The following is an 8,075-nucleotide window of genomic DNA, read 5'->3' as shown; positions in this document are numbered from 1 at the left end:
TTGGACTGATTTCTTACTACAACACATGCTTTTAAGGCCCCATTAAATGGAAACCTGTTATGTATGCATTCTTTTTGTAATTTTTTTATTTTTAAATATGCAAATATGTACATTTTAACATCTCCTGAAGTTTTACTAAAAATTCTACTATTTTCCTAATGTTTTTCTGCATTTCTGGTTATCAGTGATATTATCGACGATATCGATATTGTTTCCATATTTCTGGCCAGCGAAACTTGTAGCGATACCAACACTTCGAACACTGATTGCAGTGTACTGCTCAAGGTATTTATTCTATGCGATTTAAGGAATTGCTATTTCCTCTCCACTTTTAGAAGTGCATATTAATGTATATCAAACTCACACACACGTGTCACACCATAAATAAGTTGGGCTTAATTTTCCTGGCCCCAGTGGCAAAATATGTTATCTAGGCATATTTGCTGCTCTTGGGATTCAAACACGAACTCGAGCCATCAAAGCATAGGATATCAATGTATATCAATGGATTTTAACATCTATTCTATGATAACACAAACACCTCATTGGAGACAAGGCAGGTCCAGGCTACCGTTCTGGCAATTTCATCCTCCAATTGTTTGTTTGGAGGGTAATAAGTTCAGTACAACAATTGCAAACATTTTCATTTCTCCCACACTGCAATCCTTTAAGATGATATATATTTACCCTTTATTGCTTTCATGGACTCCATTGATCTCTTGGCCCCTTCATGGAATGACTTGTGAATTTACGTTTTAAATATTCTGAGTAAGGAACTGCGGTTATAGACAGGTAATGTAATTTGTAATATTATGCTTTACTTTACTGAGGTAATTCACAATCCAAATAAACTAGCTGCAATGGACAGAGAGAGACCTGTGATTATGTCAGACTTGAAATATAAATAAATCCAAATAGACTAGTTGCAATCAACAGACCTGTGATTATGTTAGACTTGAAATATAAATAAATGCAATATAGGGTGAGCCCCTCGCGAGTGGGGCCAAGCGGGCCATTTTGATCATTAAGCCTTATTAAATTGAATGATTGCAATCCAATCTACTCTAAGTCTAACATCCAAACACAGATATTTATGATTCTTAAACCACATTCTGTTGTATTTAGTTTATGCACATAGGTTTTTCTTTTCGCAACATTCCCCTTCTTGCATTTGATTTTCTTGCTAATAAAGCTAGTGGCCACCATTTGGTGAACGTGGGCCAAACCATTGATCTGATGCACTTTCAGAAATCTGCCAGATTGGAAGATCTCAATACCTTTTGATTGGAATTAGTAAATTGGATGTGGACAATTGACATATTCTCCTTGATTGTCTATTAGGAGGTCATTGATTGAACGGTTAGAGTCATCTAATATTAAAGATTTACAAGTGGGGTTCTTGGTTCAGTGATCCAGACCATTTGTCTATTGGATCCGGCAGAGGATGAAACATGTCCGAAAAATATCTGATTGGAAGATCCCACTAACCGATCTTGGGACTTGTTTTACTTGAATATGGACCTTAGTTGATTTTTTTCATCTTCAGTCCTCTGTTGTCAACGAAAATATCTCTGATTGGAAGATCCCACTAACTGATCTGATTTGGTTCGTGGGTTATTTTGAAGCCTGATTCTTGAATCTACTTTATTTTTGGGCTAATTTCATCCCCACTCTCTTCTTTAGTGTGGCCCACTTAAGTATTGGTTTTGCTCACTTTTGGCCTAATTTACTCGCATGAGAAATGTATAGAAATGGTGGATATCTCTCACAAACATGGCTATGGCTTAGGGCGCTGGATGGAGTGCCCGCAATCCGCATTCAGCCCATCCGCGGTGGGACTCAACATGCCAATGGTCCAGGTCCCCGTACGTGCCCCACTTGTAAGAATTGAAGATCCGCACGTGCTTTGGCTATGGATCATCTATCCGGATGACATGGTTTGGCTGGTGACACTTAGGGCTGAAAGTTGGGCGGGTTCAACCCGACTGACCCGTAACCGACCCGACATTGGGTTGGGCTCGGGCAAGATATATCGGGTCCGATCTCAAGCTTGGGCTATACAAACACCAACCGGATAAAACTTGGGTTGAGATCTGGTTGAGGTCTCGGGTTGTCCGACCCAACCCGAACCCAATCAATATATTAGTTACTTATAAATTATAATTGAGTGTGGATCGTTTGTGTTGAAGGCACACTAGTGATGTCGGGTCTCATTTGTCCACGTCATTTAAAAGTACTCAAGCTAACAAGATATGCCGAATTTCTCTCTCTCAAATAGATTGTGTGCTATGCTACATGACTTTTAAAGGAGTAGTTGTCCTATATTTTAGTTTGTTTTTTTAAAGAAAAAAAATGAAGTTCTTTATGATGAATAATCACATATATAATTAATAAAATCATAAATACAAAAAATAAGTCCTATATTAAAATATAGTAAACTAATGTAATAACGAAAATAGTAGCACATATACACCCGATCGAGCCCGCTTGGGTTAGGCTTGGGTTGAGGATTCCCAACCCGAGATTGGGTTGGGTTGGGTTAGGGTTGAGGTATAGGAACCTTGGGTTGGGTTAGGGTTGAGCACCAACCCGACCCAACCCAACCCGCCCGACTTTCAGCCCTAGTGACACTTACCACAACCCCAACCAACTAGCTTATGTCAAAGTTTTGTGGGCCCTACTATAATGTATGTGTATTATCCATGCCTTCCATTCATATTTTCAGCTCATTTTAGTGCATAATCATAAAAATTAGGCAAATCTAAAGATCAAGTGGACCACACCACATAAAACAGTGGGCATAATACGGTCCACCGTTGAAATCTTCTTAGGCCCACGGTGATGTTTATTTGTCATCCAACCTGTTCATAAGGTCACACGGACCTGGACTAACGAAAACACAAATATCATCCGTGGCCCCACGAAGTTTTCAACGGTAAGGTAAGAGTTCAATCCCACGATTTTTCTGTGGTGTGGTCTATTTGAGATTTGGATCTGTCTCATTTTTCGGATTATGCCTTGAAATGAGCTGGCAAAATGGATGAACGGGGTGATAAAACACGTACATCATGGTGGGCCCACAGGGCTTTAACACCGGCTAGGTGCATTGGGTCACCAGACAAAACTCGTTCCACCTACCCACGGTGCTAATCAGATTACCGCAGAAGGGTTCCCACATGCGTGCAATCGTGTGCGTCAGCTGATGTGAACGTCCATGAGAGTACGTTAAGTGCCTCACGTGATCAGCCAAATTCGTATATGCCTGGGTCCACCAGGCATCCAATGGCGTACTTTGGGGTCCAGGACTGTTGGACGCCGGTCGCGTACTACCCCGCGTGTCCCAGCTCCGCACCTGTAGGTCCTCTGAGGGGCCCACCGTGATGTATAGATTTTATCCACACCGTACATCCATTTTTCAATATAATCTTAGAGTACAAGAACAAATTTGAGATAGATATAAGGCTCAAGTGGACCACACCACAGAACAGCGGTGATAATGATGTCCAGCGTTGAAACCTTTACAGGGTCCACACCGTACATGCATTTGGAGAAGACAAGACATAACATGGGCATTTCTGTCTTTTCATAGTTACACTCACACGCATAAAGATTTCGATAAACGCTGACATACTCTGCAGATACACGCAAGCAAGCGCACAATCACTCGTACACGTACACGTGTACTCCTCTACAAACTGATGAAAAAATGTGGCACTGTAGATGGGTCATGACCTGTGCCGGAAAAGCACATTAAACGATTATTAGCCATCTGATTGCTACCCAACAAAATTAACGGCCATAAAAAAAAGTCAACGGTTCAAATTCAATAAGCAAATGAATCTCATTTTCCGCAGATGTGCCATATACACTACGCCCCATGGTTTGGAAGGTTTACATCATCAAAATTAGATTGATTTGGCCATATCTAATCCAAACCGTCCATTAAATGCCCATCCGTAGGCCAGATAGGACATCATTTAAGTGGAACCTCTGCTCCAGGATCTATCCAAAGTCGGGCACACGATATGGACGGCTTAGTGCTAATTAAATGTGGGCCATGTAAATAATACCCGAGCGCATGTGTAGGAACCATCATAGTCCTCCAGAGTACCATACGTTCTTCAACAACTGCATATCTCTGTTGCTGTTAAGTGCTGCTGACACACGAGAAGAAGCAGATCACCTCATCTGTCTCTCCTTCATCAGACGCAAAAGATCTGTCTCTCCGTGTACGGCCCACCTCCCGCGAAGGTCGCTATCACCGGCTGCCGACCTGTACGTCCTTTACAGCTTACCGTTTAATCTCACCCACCACCGTCTCTCTCTCTCTCTCTCTCTCTCTCTCTGCTCTATAACAACCCTTCTCGCACCTTCCAGAAGAGAAGTAGGAGATAAAGTATCGCGAGAAAAAGGAAAAAGAGAAGACAAGAAAATGCGATATTATCAGAGATGAGATGAGAACATTGGGCAGATTAGCAATCGGTTTAACGGCCATCTCTATTGCTGCCGTTATTTTTGTCGTAATCGGCCTCTTCTACGTCTTCTTCGTCTGCTGCTGCCGGAGGCAAGAAGCCAACGGAGTTGCTGGATCTGTACCGGAGGGAGAGAAGCCGTCGACGGAGGGGGTGGAGGGCGGGGAGATGACGTGGCTGAGAAGCGGGATTTGGGGCCCACCTAGGACGCTGTTCGCGATCAAGGAGGAGGAGAGCGGAGAGGAGGAGATGACGGAGTCAGAGGACGGGAGGACGAGGGGAGGCCGCAGGAGCAGCCGGAGGAGCTCTCGGAGTTGCGGCGGGAGTCAGGATTCCGGCGGGGTTTCTCCGTCGACGGGGACAACTCCGTTCCTGACTCCGCTCGAGGGTTCGCCCTACTCCACGCCGCCGAGCACGCCGGGGCATATCCATGGGATTCCGTGAATGGTACGGTAATATTCAGTGGTAGTTTTGTAAATATATTATATAATGTGGATGTTTTACTTGCACTCCCTTCACATGTGGTAACGAGTCACATGTGTGATACCGGTGTCGTTCATCAGATGGCCTCCACTTTTTCAATGCCGTGTCCTAATAATCAGGTGGGATGCATATGAATATCGACTCTGGACCGTTGGTTGCTTTTTCTTAGCCGTTGATTTCCTTCTCTCCCCTCATTATGAAGAGACAACGAGGTGTTAGAAACCAGTAACTATCCAGCTGCTGGATGCTAACCCAAGTGGCCACGGTCTGATCATGACCGAAAACATCATACCAGTTGTCCACATTCAACTTCGCCAATGGCTAAAAGTGGTTAAAGGTAGTTTTCGAGACTGGCCCATCATCCGTACTGCCAAGTAGATGATCGCTCTTATCAAGCCCTTGCATGTGGACCCCACTGGGGCCGTGCATGGTGGACGTACAACCAACTCTTGAATGTCTTGTGCCTGCTTTTGCCACCTAACTGATTGATGAGTGCATACGTGTGGCACGTACGGTAAGGCTACCCGATGTGAGACAAAGGGCTCAGTACGTCCAACAAACATCTTTCATCTCTGACAGTGCACGTTGCCAAATCAAATCCTGCCACGGATGGTTCTATCAGGTGTTCTGTGGGGCCACCGTAATGGATAGTTTTTATCCACGCTGTATGATTCGATATATGAGGAAGATCGAAAGCTCAAATGGACCCCACTACAGGAAGCAGCGGGTCTTGAAACCTGCCTTTGAAAACTTGACGGGACCACAGGAGTTTTGGGTCAAGCTGATATTTTTGGTTTCCTTTCGTTCAGGTCTACGTGACCTTATGATCATATCCGCGTCCGTAATATATATACACGTGTCCAACGGAAAGGGCCGCATCCAGTATTTCAATCTCATGCTTTACATCAATAACACCAACAGGCATGAATCCTGATGCAAGAAGTTGAAGCAGCAGCCCAATCTCTAGCAATTTGTACAAACCAATGTTTGAATAGTTTCACATTAACCAGGTGTTGTAGCCAGATCCTAGCGACCCATGTTTGGATAGTTTCACATGATCCAACCAGGTGTTGTGACCAGATCCTAGCGACCCATGTTTGGATAGTTTCACATGGTGCAACTAGGTGTTGTAGCCAGATCCGGGCGACCTGGAAGCTAGCCATGATGAAATACATCCTCTCTATCCGTTTTTCCATCTCATGTTAAAATATGAGCTAAATAATAACGCAGATTCAAGTGGGCCACATGATAAGGAAAAAGTGATTAGTTAAATGCCTTCCATTGAAACCTCGTGATGTTTATATGCTATTCATACCATTCATAAAATCATTCTTACTGGATGAACTGAAAACACAAAAATGTTTAGCCTGATTCAAAATGGCTGTGGCCTGATAAATGTTGGACATTCAATGCTTACTATTTCCTGTCATGAGGCTTACTTAAGTTTTAGATATACCTCATTCATATCCTAACATGATCTGCCAAAACAGATGAATGGGGTGGATTTCTTACAAACATCATAGGGGCCATCTAGCTTCTAAGCCTGGACGGCCTGTGATGGCAAACCGAGTACCCGTTTAACCATTAGGTGACACATGCACGAACGGATGGCAAAAAAATCTTGCAACATCTTCGTTTCTTTTTTCTAATACCTCTATTGTTTTGGTGCATGTGTTGCGGATCCACCGGATGATTTGCGCGGTAAGTCCCACCGGATGCATGGCTAGAATCTCTTACACAATGACCCATGTTGGCCTGTTTGGTTGGGCAGAGGTGTAGGTGGAGGGGCGAGCGGGGCTAGCGAACAACATGAAAACACACTCGTGTAGATCCATTCACATACACCACATGTGCAGATATGAAACACGTGTGAGACTGAGTTTTTCATATGGTTGGAAAAAATGCTTGGATCTTCTGCCTAAAACTAAACAATTTCAGGCTTTTGGTGGACCACAACGTAGAAAGATTATTGACCGTTAAAATTTTTTCCTACACGTAACATTCATTTGTTCTGAAAATACAAGGAGAGGAGCCTCACTCCTCAAGTAACTCAGGAGGAAAAGATGTCCCATGGGTAGGGTTTGGGGAATGGTGTGATTCTTAGGAATGAAATATGATTCGCTTATCTTGTGGTTCACATAACGTATGAAATAGCCTGATTTTTATGGCAAGAGATCGAAGGTCTAGATCACCGATGGAAAGCTGAGATCTTATACATGTATCGCATTGTCACTTACCTGATTAAAAGCTTAGATATCACACGTGTCTTATTGTGACACATGTGCCTGGGTGTGAACGTTATGGCCCCCACATGCATGGGAGTGGATTTGGTGCTATTCATGTTAGTTATCTAGCATTTAATATTAAGATATTTATAAAAATATCTAGGCCTTTGATCTATCATGATGTTGATATGCACCAAAAATCACATTGGTTGGGTGATCTTAGAAGGTGATTGCAGGATTCTATTACGAAATATTAGAGATGGACAGTTAAGAGTAAGTCCAACTTTGACTTTTCAAAGTCTAATGGAAAAGAATTAGAGAAGAATTATCTTGGGCTAATATCAGACTGTGTGGCTATTAAACTAATATTGACATGTGTATAAATTTATTCATTTGATCTTGGGTTAATATTAAACCGCAGCTATCAAACTAATATATTTATTCATTTGATTATCGTGAGATTTTTCAATGTTTATTTTTATGTACGTGTATATGAATTGTTATATATTAATGTAGATGAATTGTTATATATTAATGTAGACACATTTGAACTGGTCATCACCATGAACTGTGGCTGATACTCATCCGCTAAAGGCTTAGTTTGCTTTTTTGCATGATGTAGACCATTATACTAGTATTGTTAGCGTACTCATTTTTGTACCCTAGTTTGTCAATCACATGAGCCGTTGTGTCGTAAAGTTGGTCGAGCCTTTGGAAAGCGAAGACCAAAGACATAATCGGAGCAGAAGCATCAAGACCGTAAGAACAGGTAAACATGTGGCTTTGGTGACCCCAACCCTTGACTCAAAACAACCCTCTTACCTCGAAATAATCTTGACCCAATAAGAATAAACAATTGATCATCCCTCAGTCTTAGGAGATCAATAAAAATATA

Source organism: Magnolia sinica, chromosome 6, assembly GCF_029962835.1.
Source record: "Magnolia sinica isolate HGM2019 chromosome 6, MsV1, whole genome shotgun sequence".
Classification (NCBI taxonomy): Eukaryota; Viridiplantae; Streptophyta; class Magnoliopsida; order Magnoliales; family Magnoliaceae; genus Magnolia; species Magnolia sinica.
The sequence above is the reverse complement of the archived record's forward strand: the minus strand, read 5'-3'. Positions refer to the sequence as shown.